General features: G+C 40.6%; 1 protein-coding gene and 1 pseudogene across 2 annotated transcripts in view; one reads left to right on the top strand and one right to left on the bottom strand.

The window, feature by feature from the left end:
* The window catches only part of LOC125837457 (uncharacterized), a 22,320-nt pseudogene extending 1,232 nt beyond the window's left edge, over nucleotides 1-21,088 (top strand).
* Nucleotides 1-22,224, bottom strand: part of LOC125837375 (probable protein phosphatase 2C 10) — a 1,808,044-nt gene that overhangs the window by 46,010 nt on the left and 1,739,810 nt on the right. The gene's annotated exons all lie outside the window — the stretch shown is intronic.

Consider the following 22,224-nt stretch of genomic DNA (forward strand, 5'->3'; position numbering starts at 1 on the left):
AAAGCTTGCATGGAAGATCAGACCCAATGATCAAAGTCGTAATGCGATGCAAACATGAAATTTTGCTGCAAATGCAAACTTCGTTCGAAGTCGAATCCTGTAAGATGATTTTTGTTTTTCTCTTGCTATACTGTACATGATTTCTCTTCTATTATTTATTTTGTTAGGTTTAATTGCTATTGTTGTACTATTTTAATTTTTTGGTCTAAAAATTGTAAATTTTTTTATGGAGAGACGAAAAAAAAATCGATCCAATATCAAAATTTATCCTCTCAAGATTGATGAACAAAATCAAAGAGTTGGAAGATAAAGTTTGAAGGAGGCAAACTAAAATCAATGAACAAGTGGTTGAGATTGATAATGGTGTAGGTTCTATTGAAAGGTGTACGTTCTATTGGAAGTTATACGTTATATTGTAATGTCGTTTTTTATATTTTGATTTGTGTTGATGCTATGTTAATCAACAACCTATTCCAAAGTAGTCATTCAAGTATTGCTTTAATTGCACAAGCAATATAAAGCATTTAATAGATATAACACCATTTATAAAACATGTCTCACATAGAAAAAATATTTTCATATCTACTAAATAAGTTAAAATGCTTCTGCAATACTACAATTTTCATGGCCCTTTCAATTGGATAAGATTGTTTGAACTAGTTCCTCTTGTTTTTTTTTTGTTGCTCATTCATTTCTTGAAGTTTTCTTGTTTATATTGTTGCCTTTTCATTTTATTTAAGCTTGCTTCTAGTACTTTATTTGAAACTAAATATCACCAATTATATAGGTTGATCTTGTCACTTTGTTGCACCAGTAGAAAAATATCATACAACCTGGTATGCCAAACTGCACTCAAATTATGAAAATAATTTAGTTCTTCAAATAGTCTAAATTTATGTTGAGATTATTGTCACGACCCAAGGTAGATCCTAGGTGTAACATGGCGTATAAGACCCCATACAAGCCACTTAGTATGCATAGACAAGATAGTAGAAATCAAGAGATTTAAAAGATCATTTCAAAACATAGTTTTATAGAATGAAGCGGAAACCTAACAATGTCTCAAAGTCACCTAGTACATAGGAAGTAATCGGGACGTAATCTGTAGATTAAGTTCAAAACTGAAATGCAAAGACATAATAAAGTAAGGGCTTGGTCCTCGGAGCATGAGGACTCACCAATCTTCAATCTCCTACTAATAAATCCCTAGCCACGGAAGTGTGAGTCTAGAGCGTCAGACCTTACATTTGAGAAAAATATAGGCAAGAGTATGCGTTGGTACAAAATGTACCAAGTGTGATAGCAATGCATAAAACTTGTGAAATCATGCTAAAAAGGACATTTTCATGATATGTCATGACCAAGCTAAAACATGAGATAAAAGATTTAGAAAAAATATGTCATAAAAATATGGTCAATGCAAGTCAACATCCTTAAACCATTCGTTAAATACTTCTTGAAGTAACCTTGATTCGTTAATGTGGGAGAATTAACTTTAACCGACATGTAAGACCATGTGAACTATCAACATGTAATTCAGTGTCTACCCCACAACCAAAAGAGGTGTCCTACTTGCCGATGTAAGACCATGAGCTTTTAGCTTACGTGGATCCACTATCTAATGTATATCTAGACTACCTATGGTGGCACATAGTTTATGGGACATGAGTAATCACCTCTTGTCCACACAGTGCTAAGCATAACTCCCACATAATATTTGTCATTTTTAACTTTTCTTAACATTCATGAGACATGGGTAATCGCCACTTGTCTTAGCATTAGAGGTCATGGGTAATCGCCGCTTGCCTCATTATTAGAATAGCTCCTTAACTTTCATTCATTTTAGGCGAGAAGACCTTTCAACCTTAGAATCATTTATATGAGAAAACCTTTCACAACAATCAACCAACAACAACATCATTTATGCTTTACTCTCAAAACAACTTATATCATATTTCATCAATTTCATAAGAACATGCATATTTCCATAATTCACCTTTCATAGTTCAAAAACCCATTTTCAATCATAAAAATCTAGAAAGAGAACGACCCAATACAATTCCTATAGGGAGAAAATCATAACTACGAGGGTGCTAAAATATAACCTAAAGAATATAAGGTGATATACCGTGAGTTTACGGTATTTCTAATACATTTCACTTACAAGTTGTGTGTGTCTAGGGCCTTTTTGTATTGGTTTTTATGTATTTTATCATGTTTTGCAGGAAAGGTGTTCAGGCGCGGAAGTTTAGAGACAGCTGAAGGAATTGCAGAACAAGGCATCCACGGAGGTCATCTACGGACCGTAGGTCCATTCACGGTCCGTAGGTGATGACCGTAGATCAGCAGGAATGTGTTGAGGACAAATCAGGGAAATCTGACCAAGGGTGGAACCACGGTGCCCATTGACGGTCCGTAGATTAATCTACAGACCGTACTGTTGATCCGTAGAGTGAGACTGCGAGGGTTCCAGTACCTGATTTTTGAAGATGCTAAGTATGGAGCTACGGAAGGGATTGACGGACCGTAGGTCGATCTACGGTCCGTGCTGCTGGTCCGTCGTTTGCTTCAGAGAAGCTGATTGTTGGATGCTGAAATATTTTCTAAGTCCCGAGTGACGGAAGGGACTTACGGACCGTAGATCCATCGACGGTCCGTAAGTCAGTCTCGTGGATCGAAGACGCGTACCTGAACAAAACTTTCCTTAATTTGTTTCCTTTTTTATTTAGGATTTGTTTTCTATAAATAGGACATGTAAACCTCGTTTTTGGGGTTAGACACTATTATTCTATTTTTGCTTTGTAACTTTGGAGATTAATTTGCAACCCTAGCAATTATTGATTTCCCAAGTTCGTTTTGAAGATTTTGGCTTTGCAATTCAAGTTAATTTTCTGGTTTATTATTCTCTTTACGTAAGTTCATGATTTCTCCATCTACAATTATGAATTGTGTTCTTGCTAATATGAGTAACTAAATCCACAACTAGGGTTGTGGGAACCATGATCGATTAACAAAGTATGAATAGTAAATAAGCAATTCTTGACTAGTATTTTGCATGCATTGATAATTCTTTCGTTTAGAAGTCTTTTTAACGGTGGCCAACGTTAGAACTCGCCTTGTTACTACTTGCCGGACCAAGGAGGTAATTAACAAGAAAAGAATTATCAACATAGATTTAGTGTGATACTATCTAATAGGCTAGTGTCGATTGGTGCGAAGTAATAACTAAGCCAAACATCGATTATGATGTCTAATATGAGGTAAAGGTAAGGGTTAGTAAATTATACACACGTAGCCGGACCAAGGTGCGGGGTGAAATTCTCTAGATGCCGGACCAAGGATTTAGAGATACCTAACTTATCACTTTGCATGTAATACACTAGAAAAGGATTGCTATTACTAGGATTACTGCGTTATGAGATTATGGGAAACACGTGTACCCTAGTTATTTCTCTTATCTTGATAACAACCAAAGTTGAATTTAATTATTGATTACAATATTAAGTCTTACTATTTGTTTCACACAAGCACAACCCCCCTTTTTATTACCTGTTTCTGGAAATAATTTGACTAATCGAATATAATTGTTGGTTAAAAGTAAAGTCTAAACCATTTTCCTCGTGGGATCGATCCCAACCTACAAGTTGGGTTCTTTACTTGATAACGATCGCTTATGCTTCTGAAAGGAGGTGTAATTTGAGCGTATCAAATTTTGGCGCCGCTGCCGGGGAATCTGGCTTTTAGATTTAGTTTTAACTACAATATTGAACGTTAGTCAAATATTTCCTAATTTTACTTTTTTTCTTTGTTTTTGTCTCTCTCAGGTTCCGACTCTAGTGTATGCCAAGTACACGGAGCCAAGGCGAACCACTTACTCCGTACGATCCAGAGTTGAACAGAACTTTGCGAAGAATGAACAATCAAGGACTTCCAGTTCATCCTATCGGAGGAAATCTAGATGAAGCAGTTGAGTTACAGCAGCCAAGAGTAGTTGGTGGGGAAAACCGGGGTCTAGCTGAAAATCAATTGGGAGATGCAGTGAGAGTGCATGGTCCACCAGGCCCACAACACCATGACAACTATCGGGGCAACGTCGACATAGCAGATTCCGATGGACCCATCGTCCTACCTCCTCTACCTCCAGGGCACACATTTGTGGTGACTAGTAGTTTGATGCAGATGCTTACAGCAAGAGGCTTATTTTCAGGATCGCCATCGGAGGATCCACATGCTCACTTAGCCAAGCTCAGGGTGGTTTGCAAAAGTTGTGTAGGCAGACCAGACTTGGATATGAACGTCATTGGGTTACGAGTGTTCCCTCTGTCACTGACAGGCGATGCTGCAGTATGGTTCACTGAGCTTCCTTATAACTCAATTTTCACATGGGACCAACTAGCAGAGGTATTTAAAGCAAAGTACTATCCAGTATCTAAGAAGCTCAATCACAAAGATCGGGTCAACAATTTTGTGGCATTACCTGGAGAGTCTGTGAGTAGCTCGTGGGACAGATTCACTGCTTTCGTAAGAAGTGTCCCAAATCACCGTATTGATGATGAGTCACTGAAGGAATATTTCTATCGAGGACAGGATGATAACAATAAAGCAGTACTTGACACTATTGCTGGAGGTTCATATGGTGATTGTACATACGCACAGATTGCTGAAAAATTGGAGAGGATCTCTCGCAACAATAAAGCGTGGAGCACTAGAAGGTCAGATACTGGGAGAAACACATTTGCTGTTCATAATGCTACTGTTAACTCTGCAGATGATATTCGTGAGGAGATGGCTCAGATGAGGACAGAGTTGGGGTTGGTATTGAAGCATGTGAGTGGAGGAGCAGAAAAGGTAAATGCTGTAAATTACTTAACTAGAACTCCACCACCAGTTGAGGAGTGTTACTATGAAGAGGACACTTATGCGGTGAATGATCAGACGGGGGGTTTCCGACCAAACGCCCAAGGATCCAACACGGAAAATTGGCGCCAAGGTCAAGGGAACCAAGGTCGGAACTATGGAAATTACAACCGAGAGGGTCACTATGTCCGAGATGGGAACTTCAATCGCGACAACAACTACAACAGGAACAACTATGGCAACAGAAACGATCGGGTTGGACCCTATGTTCCCCCTCAAAATCGGGAATCTGGTGCTAGGGAAGTTGGAGGTAATATGACGCGTATTGAAGATATGCTGCAGAAGATGATGAGAAGGTTTGATGCTACTGATGAGAATGTGAAGGAGATGAGAAACGACTTATCTGGTATTGGTCAAAAGGTTGATGCCCATGCAGTGTCAATAAAGCATCTAGAGCAGCAGATGACGCAGTTGTCTACTACAGTGAACCCGCGTCAACCTGGCACTCTTCCTAGCAACACCATCCAGAATCCAAAGAATGATGGACATTGTATGGCAATTACCACTCGAGGAGGTAAGCAAACCATAGATCCACCTATGCCGTCTGTGGTAGAAGTTGAGAATAGAAAAGAAGATGATGTGGTGAAAGTTAGAGAGGAGTCAGAGGTTGTGACAGAACAAGAAGTGGAGATACCTCAGAAAGTGGTTCCCATACCTAGACCTCCACCACCTTTTCCTCAAAGGTTAGTGAAGAAGACTGAAGATGGGAAATATCGCAGGTTTATCACTATGTTGAAGCAGCTTTCTATCAATGTCCCTTTGATAGAAGCCTTGGAGCAAATGCCTGGATATGCAAAATTCATGAAAGATATGGTGACAAAGAAAAGGTCTGTGAGTTTTGAAGATGATGATAGATTGCAGCATTGTAGTGCTATTGCTACAAGATCTCTGGTGCAGAAGAAGGAAGACCCTGGTGCTTTCACGATCCCATGTACTATAGGGTTATTACACTTTGCTAAGGCATTGTGTGATCTTGGTGCTAGCATCAACCTCATGCCTTTATCTATTTACAAGAAGTTGGGTCTAGGGGATCCAAAGCCCACTGCAATGCGGTTACTGATGGCTGATCGGACTGTGAAGAGGCCCATAGGTGTGCTCCATGATGTGCTAGTGAAAGTAGAGTCTTTCATCTTTCCGGCGGATTTTGTGATCCTTGACTGTGAGGTTGATTTTGAGGTTCCCATCATCCTTGGGAGACCATTTCTTGCCACAGGGCGTGCGTTGGTTGATATGGAAAAGGGACAGATGAAGTTCAGACTGAACAATGAAGAAGCAACTTTCAATATCTGTAGATCCATGAAGCAGAATGGTGAGCTACAAACAGTATCTGCTATAACTTACAGAGTGGAGAGTGGGTCAGAAGTGCAAATTGAAGAGCGATTAGGTGTTGAGGCACTAGCAGCAGTCATGATGAATTTTGGTAGTGATGGTATTGAAGAATATGATGAGTTGGTAGCCGCACTTGATAAGTGTGAATACCGGTCCAAACCAAAGAAGTATGAGCTAGACATGAAGAATCGCGAGTCCCCACCCACAAGACCATCTATTGTGGAGGCACCGAAATTGGAGCTTAAAGCTCTACCACCGCACTTGAGGTATGTATATTTAGGCGAAGAGAATACTTTGCCGGTCATCATTGCAGCAGATTTGAATGCAAGGCAAGTAGAGTGTTTGGTGACTGTATTAAAGAAGTTCAAGCGAGCGATTGGGTGGACTATTGCAGATATTATTGGGATCCCCCCGGTATCTGTTCTCACAAAATCCAACTCATGCCAGATCATAAGCCCAGTGTTGAGCACCAGAGAAGATTAAATCCACCTATGCAAGAGGTAGTCAAAAAGGAGATCATCAAGTGGCTGGATGCGGGAGTTATTTATCCCATCTCAGATAGTAATTGGGTGTGTCCTGTGCAGTGTGTACCTAAAAAAGGTGGTATGACTGTGGTTCCAAATGAAAGAAATGAGCTTGTTCCAATGAGGCCTGTCACTGGATGGAGAGTTTGCATGGATTACCGGAAGTTGAATGCGTGGACAGAGAAAGACCACTTCCCTATGCCATTCATGGATCAGATGTTAGATAGACTTGCAGGCAAGGGTTGGTATTGTTTTCTTGATGGGTATTCGGGCTACAATCAAATTTCTATAGCTCCAGAAGACCAAGAGAAGACCACCTTCACTTGCCCATATGGGACTTTTGCGTTCAAACGAATGCCATTCGGATTGTGCAATGCTCCAGCGACCTTCCAGAGATGTATGATGTCGATATTTTCTGATATGGTGGAGGACACTATTGAGGTGTTCATGGATGATTTTTCAGTGGTAGGTGATTCGTTTGATCACTGTCTAAAACATCTGGCCGAGGTGCTCAAAAGATGTGAAGACTGCAACTTGGTGCTGAATTGGGAGAAATGTCATTTCATGGTAAAAGAAGGTATAGTGTTGGGTCATCGAATTTCAGAGAAAGGTATTGAGGTTGATAGAGCTAAAGTCGAGGTAATAGAAAAGCTTCCACCACCTATCTCTGTAAAAGGTGTTAGAAGTTTTCTTGGGCATGCAGGTTTTTATAGGAGATTATCAAAGATTTCTCAAAAATTGCACATCCCTTGTGCAAACTGCTCGAGAAGGAGAATAAGTTCTGCTTTGATGATGCTTGTCTTAGAGCATTTGGAGAGTTGAAGGAAAAGTTGGTTACAACACCTATCATTATTTCACCAGATTGGGAACAACCGTTTGAGGTAATGTGTGATGCGAGTGGAGTGGCGCTTGGTGTAGTATTGGGTCAAAGGCGTGAGAAAATTCTTCACCCTATTTACTATGCTAGCAAAGCTCTGAATGTGGCCCAGAAGAATTATACAGTGACCGAACAAGAACTTCTTGCGGTGGTTTTTGCATTCGAAAAATTTCGTTCCTACTTGCTTGGTACTAAGGTCATCGTGCATACTGACCATTCTGCATTGAGGTATTTGATGGCGAAAAAGGATGCAAAACCACGATTGATCAGATGGGTATTGTTGCTGCAAGAGTTTGATTTTGTGGTAAAAGATAGAAAGGGAACCGAAAATCAAGTTGCCGACCACTTGTCCAGATTAGAGGAAGAGGCCATGCTAAAGCTTGGAGATAGGGCTGAAATTAATGATGCGTTTCCAGATGAACAGGTATTGGCTGCTTCTAATGATTTGATTCCTTGGTTCGCAGACTTTGCTAATTATTTGGCAAGCGACATTGTGCCACCCGATTTGTCTTTTCACCAAAGAAAGAAATTTATGCATGATGTGAAGAAATTCTTTTGGGATGAACCTTATTTGTATCGTAGTTGTGCTGATGGGATTATTCGTCGCTGTGTGCCTGAGGTTGAAATGCTGAGTGTACTTGAAGCATGTCATTCATCACCCGTTGGTGGGCATCATAGTGGTATTCGGACTGCACATAAGATTTTGCAGTGTGGGTACTATTGGCCTACCATCCACCAAGATGCTCATGATTTCGCCAAGTCTTGTGATCGGTGCCAAAGAGATGGAGGGATTTCAAAGAGCAAGAGCTCCCTATGAATCCCATATTGGTGATCGAATTGTTTGATGTATGGGGCATTGATTTCATGGGCCCATTTGTGAGTTCATATGGGATGAAGTATATTCTGGTCGCGGTTGATTATGTATCGAAGTGGGTGGAAGCAGTAGCACTCCCCAACAACGAAGGTAAAAGTGTCACCGCATTCTTGAAAAAGAATATCTTCTCCAGATTTGGTACACCAAGGGCTATTATTAGCGATGGAGGCTCTCACTTTTGTAACAAGTTGTTCAAAACACTACTTGAGAAATATGGTGTCCGTCACAATGTAGCCACTCCTTATCATCCACAGACTAGCGGTCAAGTTGAGGTGTCCAACAGAGAAATAAAGCAGATATTGGCGAAGACTGTGAACGCCAATCGAACTGATTGGTCAAGGAAGCTTGATGATGCTCTATGGGCATATCGCACTGCATACAAGACCCCCATAGGTATGTCGCCTTACCAACTTGTATATGGGAAGTCTTGTCATTTACCAGTAGAGTTAGAGCACAAAGCTATGTGGGCAATGAAGAAGTTAAATTTGGATTGGGGCACTGCATCTAATCAAAGGATGAACGACTTGAACGTGCTTGATGAGTTTCGCCTAAAAGCTTATGAAAGTTCAGCCTTATACAAAGAGAAGATGAAGAGGTATCATGATCAAAGAATTGAAAAGCGAGAATTTGTGGTTGGCGATCGTGTGCTGCTATTCAACTCTAGGTTGCGCTTGTTTCCAGGCAAACTCAAGTCCAAGTGGACTGGGCCATTTTTGCTCACAAAAGTGCTCTCGCATGGAGCGGTTGAGCTTGAAAATAAGGATGGAACAAGGTTTGTGGTGAACGGGCAAAGGATAAAGATCTATCTGGGAAATGCTGAAACTGTGCAAGAAGTGATTGAGGCCTGCAATCTTGATGAAGTCTGAATAATCAAGATACCTGCGTCGTGCCGCGACGTTAAATCAAGCGCTGCTTGGGAGGCAACCCAAGATGTAAAATCTAGCCAACAATAGGGTTCTGTTTTACATTATGTAGTTTAGCTTTCTTTGATTACTTGCGTTTTTGTATCAATGTAGGTAGGGGTTTCAGTATTTTAGTTCTTAGTGTTGGCTAGAAGTAATATAGGGTCCGTGTCTAAAAAGTGTCCAGAAAATGTAAAAAAATAGCCTATTGGTTGCTTCATGTGCAGGTACACCACGCAAGAAATCTGCAGAAAATGGTCTGGTGCAGAGGTCTACGGACCCCATCGACGGTCCGTCGATTGATCCACGGACCGTCAATGGTATCCGTAGATCCCAGGTAAGTCCCTAACATTGTCCTAGTATAATTGTGATCTACGGTCCTGATCTACGGACCGTAGATCGACTCACGGACCGTAGACGGGGTCTCGTGAGTCCACACCCTACAGTTGACTGACCCGACCCGGACCCCCATTACTTAAAACCCCCATTGTTTCAAATCATTTCCCTTCCCTCCATTGCTCCCACAACCGTTTCACCCACTCTTTAAACTCCCCAAATCACTCCATAACCACCACATAATATCCTCCCTTCCATATATTCCCAAAACCCTTTCCATACCATAATCAACCCACTCCATAATCTGATAAAAAGGGTCCGGTGTTTGGTCAGTGACGAAAAGGTGACTCCTTGGTCTTGCTAAATCATAGTACCATCACGCAATCACCCCACTCCTTGTTGCTTGTAAGGTAATAGACTTTCTCTTCACTTTGAATTTCAATTCATAGATTGAATATAGAGGGTCGGGAGTGGGTCTTGACCTTGGGTAATTGTTAGATGATATTGCATGATAAACTTGAATAGTACAATGCCCTTGGAATGATAGATAGTGATTGTATAGCATTAATTGTGATGTGAGTTTATGTGATCGTAAATACTATATGCTAGTTTCGACTTAGGGTTCCACATCTAGTCTAAATTGTTGGGTATAATAATCGGTAGGAATCTTAAGAATGACGAACTAGCATATTTCAATTGTGTATATGCATGATTAGGTTGTGTTAATGTTGAAACCAAAAGCCAAAAATGTATGATACCTGGCACTGATTGCTTCCACGATACCCCGTCTACGGACCGTAGATCCATCTACGGACCGTAGATGGGGTTCGTCATTTGATGCACCTGCAAATTTTCACCAAGTGTAAAACCACGGATGTGGACTACGGTCCGTAGATCCATCTACGGACCGTTCTGCACTTCCGTGGTTTTCATCTGCGACCTATATTTCAGGCACCCTGATCCACGGAAGAGATCCACGGACCGTAGATCAGTCTACGGACCGTAGGTCTCCTCCGTGGATGACTTCTGTAGCATCTGTCATATTTTTTTTGTGGACTTAGTTTGGGTCGTTACCAACTCTAAATAAGTTCTTTTGCTGCATATGGTTAGTTTTGGCACTAATGACGTTCCTGCAGGTACGATGGCACCCAAGAAGATGGTCACCTACTCGAAACGGGGCAAGTCCAAATCGGTTGCCCCTAGCTTCCGGTTGATTGATGAGGACACCGAGAACGACTCTGACCCCGCATATGTGCCTCTCAACCCTAGGGCCTCTCGCGCAGCACCCAGGAGCACCCCCCGGAAGGTGATCCCCGACGTAGTCACTGTCTCCCAGTCTGATGAGGAGCACACACTGATCGGGTCACCAACTGGGGCTGCTTCCAGTTCGGAGGGACCTATGTCCGGATCCGAGTCTACCCATGCCTCAGGCTCCCAATCATCACAATCAGAGTCTGTCCATGCTACAGGGTCCAACGCCAAATCGTCCACAGGGTCTGGAGAGAATGACCAAGCAGCCTCGTCTGATGAGGCAACTAGTTCAGAGGCCATTCCTGCACCAAGGAATGATGAACCCGCTCCGGTAGCAGGGGAGCTGAATAGGTGGTGTGTCGAGGGTCAATGGCAAATCTACGGGATGCAAAGATGGTGAATGACAAACAAAAAATGGCCCGATTAATTCAAGAGGAGCGCAGAGTCCTCACGGGGAGCTTGCATACTGTGCCAGATATTCACCGGCTGTTCAAACTTCACAAGTGTGACTGGATGGCTCGAGACCCAGGGACGTATAGCGAGGAGATTGTCCGGGAGTTCTATGCTTCCTATGCTGCCACTCTCCGCGGGTCCATTTCCAAGCGGTCAAAGCCACTAGCGCAGGCCCCGCTCACTTCCACCTTGGTTCGAGGGTGTCCGGTGGACATATCACCCGCCACCATTAGCCGTTTTCTCTATGGTCCTACCACGGGCCACTCTTGGTCTCCTAACACGTCAGAATTTGATTACCGCTGGGACATCGTGCGGAGTGGCACTTTCCAGAGGAATACTGAGCAGCGAGAGGCTGTGATACTATGGCTGGCCAGGTACATTGCTGCAGATGGCGAGCGAGCAGAATGGGTCGCTGCTCCACGGTTGGGCATCCGGAAGGCCACATTGAACTTCGTAGCAAAATTCTTCTGGCTGTTGGTACGCAACAGAGTGTCGCCCACAAAAGCTGACAATCAGGTCACTTGGGACAGAGCGGTGATGGTTGCTGCATTGGTGGCGGGAGTAGAGATCGACTTTGCCCGAATGCTGCTGGCAGAGATCCACGAGAGAGCTTTCAGGACCTCCACTACTTACCCTTTCCCCTGTCTGATATTTCACTTGTGCAGGGACTCTGGAGTGCCGATCTGGCATTGTGACAGGCTAGTCCACCCTACAGGGGCATTGGACATCGGCCTTATTCGGGATGACGCGAATGTGGCAGCACCTCGCAGAGAGCCCCAGATTGAGGTACCCCCCTTGAGCTCCGATCTTGCAGACACTGTGGGGCAGGCACAGGGCGTGACCCCATTATCCCAGACCACACCGACACTGTCCCAGGCTCCTCTTCTCAGGCAGCTAGTGTTGCTCCTAGTTCTTCCCGGTCCACACCACCGTTAGGAGCGACGGTTGTCCCGATGGCCAGAGTACAAAAGTTAGAGGCGCAGATGGCCACACTGCTGCATCACATCCAGCCTTGGATGCAAAAGTCAATTGCCGAGTCCGAGGCTAGATTGGAGCGCAGGATGGAGGGGATGATGGACCGTAAGGTCCTGGCGGTTAATAAGCGGCTTGACGCCTTTGAGTTGCGAGTCCTCGAGCGATCAGTTCCGGCCACAGACTTATCTGCTTTGCAGGCTGACATAGCCAGCCTCCGGACTGATGTGGATGCCATTCTTGCTGCACCTTCAGTTGAGACTCAGGCTGCCCCGACTGCACTGGCTGATGATACAGTGCTAGATGCCCTATTCAGTGGCATCGCCGAGGAGGGGCCTGCACCGACACATGCCAAGGGCAAGCGGCACCGCTCTCATCGCACGGAGGAAGAGAAAGCGCAGAAAAGACAGCGTCGGCAGGAGAAGGAGGCTAGAAGGGCCTCGATTGCAGATGAAGAGTTGCGCCAGCAGAGGGTGCGTGAGAGAGCTGCAGGGGCATCGAGCTCTGCCCCGGTTGCAGAGGATCACCTATTTTGAGAGGCGTCGCGAGCACCACTGATGGTGCGGAGCATTTGATAGAGCGCACTACTGAGGGTGCTAGGAGTGCTGAGGTGGGCACTACTGAGGGTGCCCCCACTGATGTTCCAGAGGGCTCCGGGAAACCGGATCCCCCTGCTTGTTGATGATTCGCCGGCGCTTTGCGCCACAGGTTTGCTTCACTCAAATCCATTCACTTTTACTGTCTATGTATGCATTGTGGGCAATTGCATCTATTTTTGTTGGGGGTGGGGTAAATGGATCGTGAGTGATAGGGTGAAGCCTGAGTAACCCAACTCATGTATCCTCTCTTGGGGTTTTCTTGCCTGTGTTCTTTTACCCCAAGAGACTGTTTAATTTTTGTTGAACCGGCATGTCTTAGGATTGTGTGTGTAGAAGCATGATACAGAACGAAGCATGATGGCTTAGGAAAAATGATACCCGTCAGATTCTGGGTTGTATGCTAGAAGTAGGCTACGAGTTGCTGATTGTGTTGGCTCTGAGTATGACATAGTAACAATCGACTTGATTGCATGATTAAACCTGAAACTTGAACTGGGTAGTCTGATAATCTGATAATGAAACTTGTGCCAAGAGTGGGTGAGAATCGTTGACTGTTCAAACAGTTTTGTGCAAAACTAGAACTTGCCCGGTTAGTCCTGCTAAGACAATTCAATCTAGAGGATAGGAAGTGATCATAGGCCGTTGTTCTGAAAAAACCCATAAATTGCCTAGAAGGATTTAACCAAATGAAATAACTGTTCCCTTTGATCCAACTTTGAGCCTAAAAATAAACCATTTCTTTCTAAAACCCCGAACTCACCTTCCCATAATCTACTATGTTGGCCCCGGTCCCTCCTTGGACATGTGCACTTTGACTTAGGCCAAAAGCCTAAGTTGTGGGTGGCTAATGTAAAAAGTAACTTCAATCTTGGCCCTGACTTGACATCGGGTATTGTGAACCTCAACTAACGGAAAATCCATAAGTTGAGGGTGGCTATGAAAGAGGAAACTGAAAGAAAAATGGGGATGAAAAGAGTGAAAAAAAAAAAAAATTTGGGGGAAACGTAAGGAAAGGATGTGAATTATTCAAAGAGAAAGGAGCAATTAAATAAAAAGGAATTGAGCTACAAAGTTTAAAGTCACTTCCTGGTTGAAGAAAATCAAGGGAAAGCGGTAAAGCAATAATATGACAAAAGTAGGGCAAAAAGAGGTTAAAAGCCTAGTGTAATGACAAGGAGGGCAGAAAGTCACTAAACAGTACCCAAATGTACCACACCTGACCCTGAGCCTACGTTACAAGCCAATAAAGTCCTTAGTGATCCTGGAGTCTAGTTTGAAGAGTCTGAGCAGTGAAAATAAGGGCAAGCTTATGGCAGTAAGCACGAACTGTATTTGAAATTGCTTCTGAGCGTGAGTGTTGAATAAATCCTTGTACCATGAATGAAATCAAATTTTTTGCTAAAAGAGGATTTCGTTTGAAGTAAGGGCACTAGTTCCATTGTTGGAAAGTTGGTATCTGGGTGACAGTGAGAAGGTGTCTGTTGTGTGTCAGTTGGTTGGTCTGTGTCATGATGGGATCCACATGAGTTGGCTTATCGAGTCTAAGAACACGAATGTGCACCCGAACAATGAGGAGGTAGAGAGCCATGTGATTGCTTGAGTTAGAAATGCTTGCTTCTATACAAGTGTCGTTTAGAGTTCTAGTGCGTCGCTTGAGGACAAACAACGAATTTAAGTTGAGGGTGTTGATATACCGTGAGTTTACGGTATTTCTAATACATTTCACTTACAAGTTGTGTGTGTCTAGGGCCTTTTTATATTGGTTTTTATGTATTTTATCATGTTTTGCAGGAAAGGTGTTTAGGCGCGGAAGTTTAGAGACAGCTGAAGGAATTGCAGAAAAAGGCATCCACGGAGGTCATCTACGGACCGTAGGTCCATTCACGGTCCGTAGGTGATGACCGTAGATCAGCAGGAATGTGTTGAGGACAAATCAGGGAAATCTGACCAAGGGTTGAACCACGGTGCCCATTGACGGTCCGTAGATTGATCTACGGACCGTCTGTTGATCCGTAGAGTGAGACTGCGAGGGTTCCAGTACCTGATTTTTGAAGATGCTAAGTATGGAGCTACGGAAGGGATTGACGGACCGTAGGTCGATCTATGGTCCGTGCTGCTGGTCCGTCGTTTGCTTCAGAGAAGCTGATTGTTGGATGCTGAAATATTTTCTAAGTCCCGAGTGACGGAAGGGACTTACGGACCGTAGATCCATCGACGGTCTGTAAGTCAGTCTCGTGGATCAAAGACGCGTACCTGAACAAAACTTTCCTTAATTTGTTTCCTTTTTTATTTAGGATTTGTTTTCTATAAATAGGACATGTAAACCTCGTTTTTGGAGGTTAGACACTATTATTCTATTTTTGCTTTGTAACTTTGGAGATTAATTTGCAACCCTAGCAATTATTGATTTCCCAAGCTCGTTTTGAAGATTTTGGCTTTGCAATTCAAGTTAATTTTCTGGGTTTATTATTCTCTTTACGTAAGTTCATGATTTCTCCATCTACAATTATGAATTGTGTTCTTGCTAATATGAGTAACTAAATCCACAACTAGGGTTGTGGGAACCATGATCGATTAACAAAGTATGAATAGTAAATAAGCAATTCTTGACTAGTATTTTGCATGCATTGATAATTCTTTCGTTTAGAAGTTTTTTAACGGTGGCCAACGTTAGAACTCGCCTTGTTACTACTTGCCGGACCAAGGAGGTAATTAACAAGAAAAGAATTATCAACATAGATTTAGTGTGATACTATCTAATAGGCTAGTGTCGATTGGTGCGAAGTAATAACTAAGCCAAACATCGATTATGATGTCTAATATGAGGTAAAGGTAAGGGTTAGTAAATTATACACACGTAGCCGGACCAAGGTGCAGGGTGAAATTCTCTAGATGCCGGACCAAGGATTTAGAGATACCTAACTTATCACTTTGCATGTAATACACTAGAAAAGATTGCTATTACTAGGATTACTGCGTTATGAGATTATGGGAAACACGCGTACCCTAGTTATTTCTCTTATCTTGATAACAACCAAAGTTGAATTTAATTATTGATTACAATATTAAGTCTTACTATTTGTTTTACACAAGCACAACCCCCCTTTTTATTACCTGTTTCTGGAAATAATTTGACTAATCGAATATAATTGTTGGTTAAAAGTAAAGTCTAAACCATTTTCCTCGTGGGATCGAACCCAACCTACAAGTTGAGTTCTTTACTTGATAACGATCGCTTATGCTTCTGAAAAGAGGTGTAATTTGAGCGTATCATAAGGTCTAACCTATTCTAAAGCCATAATGTATCAATCCTAACAAGGATTAGCAAGATTATATACACCACAAGCGAGGTTACAAGCTTAAACTAAGGATCCCAACACCCATAATAAACCCAAGGCTCCTATGAAGTAAAAAAAAGATGGAATGAACAAAAGGAGCTAATACTTGGTGAATATAATCTAAAATCACATGTAATCTATACTAAGCATTATCTAAGAATCCCAATCAAGAAAGTAGACCAAAGCCTACCTCAATGTCACTCCCCGAAGCTACCCCAGGACATAAACACGGGACCTAGGATCACGAGTGACCCCAAGCTAACCCTGAGCTGGCATATCATAAGCACACTAGATAAACTGATTAAAGAAAATACTGTGCGAAAGCTTAAAACATCATAAAACTAAAATGATGGGGAATACCCATTAGTATCTAAATAAATAAACTGAGAGTTTAATGACAACTGAAAGATCAAACTCCAAAGCTAAAACTGAATCTAACTATGTCTCAAATAAAGATTCAGGTTAGTTCTTGACTTTGCCACTGATTTTTTGATTTACCGTAAATTTGATTATATGAACTACTTTGGCTCCAGGATTAGAATTAAATGATTTTACTACTAATTGCGATATAGCTTAGTACTTCACTGCTTGCGGACATCTCAAGCATAATGAATTGATTCTTGGACGATTGTCACTTGGCCTATTATAGTATTCTATATAATGGCTTAATTAGTTCTATTTTGTCAGAACTGTTTTCTTGGTTAAAGAATAAATAAATAAACAAAATCTAGTTTTAGTGCTACTTGCTTCAATTATGGCGATTAATTGGTCTCTTTTAATATTTCATTTGTGGTAAATTAGGTGTCTCGCTATATAGAATTGTAGTGGCTTAAAATTTTATATATTATTGTCTTACTAATTTATGGCCTTGCTATAATTAAATCATAAATTTGTACAGTTTTCTTATATTTGGTAAAGGTGTGGAATGATTTTATTGTTAGTGCATAAATTGATCCGGAAATTTCCTTTCCTTAAGATTTTATTTCTGTCCATTTGAATGTTCTGTTAATAGTGAATATCCTTAATTATTCCCTTGTCTTATTTAGTTGCTCATATTTTTGGTAAAAAATAAAAATAAAATAAATCTAAATTTGGCTTCCTTCTTAACAAGGAAAATATATGTTAGTGAATATTTTCTCACCTTAATTAAGCTTAACCAGATTTCTTACTTGTTTATATTTGGTAAAAAGAATAAACAAATATGGGACTGATTTGATACCCCTTTCGCTTAAGGAAAGCATGTCATAATTGGCTCCTAAATTATTCCTTTCCTTATATTTTATGCCCCTCTTCTACTATATAAATTAGACTCTCCCTTCATTATTCACACATCCTAACTTGCTCACGCCTTACTCTTGAATATATAAAAAATATTATTCTCTGCTCCTAAAAAGAATTGAGATTTCGGTGAACATTCTAAGTGCCTTTTTTACTCGGTATTGCTGTGTTCGGGTCTAGTCTCGGATTAAGTTCGTCTGCATTGCTGATAATTATTTTCTGCTTAATTGGTTAGTTCTCTTCACTAGTGTAATTTTGTTTTGCACTATGCATGATTGTATGTTTAAAATAAATAAGGGAGTCATTCGGTTTAATTTTTCATATCCCTTTCTCTTTCCATGGTAATCTTATATGTTCTATTACTTGTTTAAAAAATTCGTGTGTTTTGCTATGAATAACTTTTGTGTTGCTATCTATATGGTTATGATCTTGCCTTTGGTATATTCTATTTAACATGTTTCGAATTTAAAGTTCAAGTGTTGAAGAGTCACCTAAGATGGTTTCCAGACAAGATTTAATTTTATTTATTATAGTTGTATTGCCTCAATTTTATTTTTGGTATTGTAATAGTTGTATAACTCCAACTCTATATATGTGATATAACTTGGGGATCGTCTAAAGGGGGGAGGGGAAATACGTGCTACTTGTGTTTCATCGTAACCTTTTGGGTCAGAAAGCATGCCTATAGGATTGTGATTATTTGATAGTTTGTAGCTTATAACGCTGCTTTAGATCTAACTAAAATAAATAAATAAAAATAAATCACTACCGCTATTAACCATTGTTTAATATTATCTAATCATAGTACGTTGTTTGTGAATAATTTTGGAGTGTCGTGATCATCTTCTAAATAATAAATAAATAATATTTGCTCTTTGTTTAATCTAATTCAACCAAAGCTCCTTTTATATAAAATGAATATTTAAATATTATCATAATATGTCTTGTATGTTCTGCTATTCTAGATATCATGCCTATAGGATTTAGATAATTTTAATATATTATAGTATGTATGCATGTAGGTCTAAATAAGTTATAAATGTATAGTTAAGATCATAATTTAATCTAAGCATACCACCTAGAATTCATGCCTATAGGATTTGATTAATAAGTTGCTAGTAAAATTGTAACATGGTAATTAGTTGGGTTAAATAGTTTTCAGCATGCTCACTTAGTAATCATGTCCATAGGGTTGAACCAATAAGATTAATGTTAATCAGATTAAATAAATCGGTTTGTTGAGCTATTTTCCTAATAATGTCTAGCATATTAAATAAAATAATTTTGTTGTGCATATTTTGATGCTGTTAACAGTTTCTGCGATATATTTGTTCTGCCGCTAAAAATAAATTAAATAAATAAATATTTTCAGCATGATAAAATCTTAATCTGTCTTAAATAAAGTCTGCTCTTGACCGATTTGCATGATGACATTATTTTTTGCACTTCTGCTACGGTTTCACGATATTTAATAAGCCAGCCCTTGCATGTTCTAATTCAGATCCGCTTTAAAAAATTTAACTTCGGCATAATAATGAGCCACTTTGCTACTTGAATAAAATTAATAATTTACTTTCAAAATGCTGCTACTTCTATCCATATGCCCTTATTTGAAATTGTCTTAATTAACCTAGCCAATAATTAAATTTTGTGCCCATAATAATTTTCTGCCCTCTCCGATTGTTATTAAATAATTTTTTAATGTTTGCCACACACCTGGCATGAGGCCTTCGTATCTTATTTGTGTTTGCTAGCATATTTATTAAAACTTAGAGGCCCACTTGAGACTTTATGTGCTAAATGTCGTCCTAATTGTTTGACTTGGTGTCTAGGTGGGCCTATTAAGAATTTTATTTTGTCTAGAACCACCTTATTAGTAGTCCAACGCCTCTTGGACCTTACGTGGGGACGCTAGACACCTTTTAGAGATGAAAGCATGCGGTGGTGGGGTAGGGGTAGTTTAGGCCCTATGGAGATGATGACATCGACTCGGTCTAAATGACAAACTTTGGTTTTGTCTGTCCCTACGAGAAATCGATCGAAATATAAAAAGTCGAGTGCTGATCCTAAAGTCCTTTAGAGTCTCCCTTTTCTTTTCTCCCTTTATTTGCTATAATTATTTGGGGTAGTTTAATAAAAAATAAAGTGTTTATTCTATCTAATTGTGCAAATTTCTATCTCCTTGCTCATCTCTTTACTTATTGTGTAATATTTATTTATTATATTATCACTTAGGCTTGCATGCCTATCTAATTAACTAAAATAATTAAAGTGCCCTTAATTGCTTAATCATGTTATCACCTAGTTTTTGCATGCTTAATTAATTAAATGAATAATTAAATTGACCTTAATTGTTTAATATTATTTATCACTTAGTCATCATGCTAATTAAATAAAATAATAAATGAAGTGACCATAATTGCTACTTGTAACCCCCACATATTGCATGAGACACGACCGGGACCTACATTTGTAGACCTCGAGGGATGCCTAACACCTTCCCCTCGAGGTAACTTGAACCCTTACTCGATCTCTGGCTCGTTGACCTTAGCTAGACTTAGTTAGGTTAGATAGGTGCCTTAACGCGCCCTAATTCGTTAGGTGGCGACTCTTCAATCCACCCAAAGCCCAAAAGAGTTGTTAGGTCGTGCACCAGAACCCGTTTTGAGAAAAACGGGGCGCGACAGAATGGCGACTCTGCTGGAGATATTAGGTTCTAACCATTACGTGTTTCGTGATTATGTGGGGTTTACTTTATCTGTCATTTCGTTATTTGGTTATTGCCATGTCTAGTTAATTATTTACTTTCTTTGTTTAATCGCTTTCTTTAAATATTGTTATTTCCATTTCTAGTCCCATTACCTCTCCCTTATTTGATTATTCTCATGTTTCGCTCTTTCCCGTTTCCCTTATTTGTGTATTTCATGTTTAAACCTTATTTCTTTTCTTTATTTGCTTAATTTATTTATGTGTTTGCATGCTTATTTTGTATTTATTTATTTATTTACTGCTTTCCTTAAAAATGTCTATATGTTATCGCTTTCAACCTAAATGCTAAATGTTACTGCTTTGATAATTGGCATTCCGCTCATACTGCTGGAGCCTTCTCGCATAGAACCCCTTTCAAGTCTATGTCAAGCCAATTCTTAGAAATCTTGATTAGGTCATACATGCTGCATAAACCCTAGGCGATTTGACCCTTGGTGTCAATCCGCATGATTAGTAGCCACCTTATCGTCTAAAGGGCCCCAACACCCTTTAGACAAATCGTATAATTATGTGTCAATGTGGTCATAATAATTAAATTAAGCCAAATTTGCCAAAATGAAGTTTAGAAATTGTTTGTTGTTTTGTTTGCAGAGTCATGGACACTTTCAACTCTCCAAACCCACAAATGGTCGTAGATATAAACTACAAGCTATGGAGTTGGTGGATTGATATTAAAAGGGATCGCGAAAGAGAGATTCGTCAGCTGTTGGGTGGTTTTACTTACCTCATCTTTGTCATACCAAACCCTCACTTGATTAGGGCCTTGCTAGAATTTTGGGACCCTGTGAGGATGGTCTTCAAATTCGTGGATTTTGACTTGGCACCAACGATTGAAGAGATAAGTGGTTTCATTGACATGCCATACCACGAGTGTGAAATGATAGTACCATATAAGCCATCATCGAGGGAGTTTCTAAAGAGTCTGGGAATGAAGTCAAATCCAACCTTGCCTTCTCTAGACCTTGGGTGGATTCATTTCGACTTTCTGTATTCATGCTTTGGCCGAGTTGATGGCTACTACTCTTTTTTTGATGAGTTTGAATGCTCCGTCGAGGAATGAGAAACATATCGCTTAAATGCCTTTGCCATTGCCCTATTAGGATCCCTGGTTTTTCCTAACATAAGGGGAAAGATTGACACACGCTTGGGTTATGTGGTTCGAAATTTAGCCCAAAGAGAGGGCAAACCTAGGAAAACCCTAGTACCTATGATCTTGGAGGAAATAATGAGGAGTTTGTCAGCATGCGTCGATGGTCGAATATTTTTCGAGGGATGCAACCTTTTGCTGCAATTATGGGCTATTGAACACTTCTACCTACGGTCTGATGTGGTAGACATTTTTCTTGGTTATGGCAACAAGATTGATAATCATCCAAGAAGAATGATAGCTTTCACTGCCCCTTTAGGATTCGTAGACTGGCAGATATTCTTGACCAAGGTCGAGAGCTACCGCATCCAATGGAAGCTCCATTGGTTGTCCACCCCTCATGCAATAGTAAGAGGCGATGATCGATCCTTCATTGAGCTCATTGGCTTGAAAGGTGTTCAACCATACACTCATCTGCGAGTACTACGCCAATTTGGGCGAACTCAGGTAATACCACTCTGGTCCAACATGGAGCAGTTTAAGTATGAATTTGGATTAGATAAACCACAAGTCCACATCATACTTCGAAGATGGGAGCGAGTGTTAACCATTTCTATGGGTGCACGACATGCCTTATGCACACGTGAGTATTATATATGGATCCTAAAAGAGGTCAAAGACAGAGATGTGAGTGAGGAAGGAAACTATGGGCTCACTG

The sequence above is a fragment of the Solanum verrucosum genome, unplaced genomic scaffold (genome assembly GCF_900185275.1).
Source record: "Solanum verrucosum unplaced genomic scaffold, falcon-dt-bn FXZP01000147.1, whole genome shotgun sequence".
NCBI classification, from domain to species: Eukaryota; Viridiplantae; Streptophyta; class Magnoliopsida; order Solanales; family Solanaceae; genus Solanum; species Solanum verrucosum.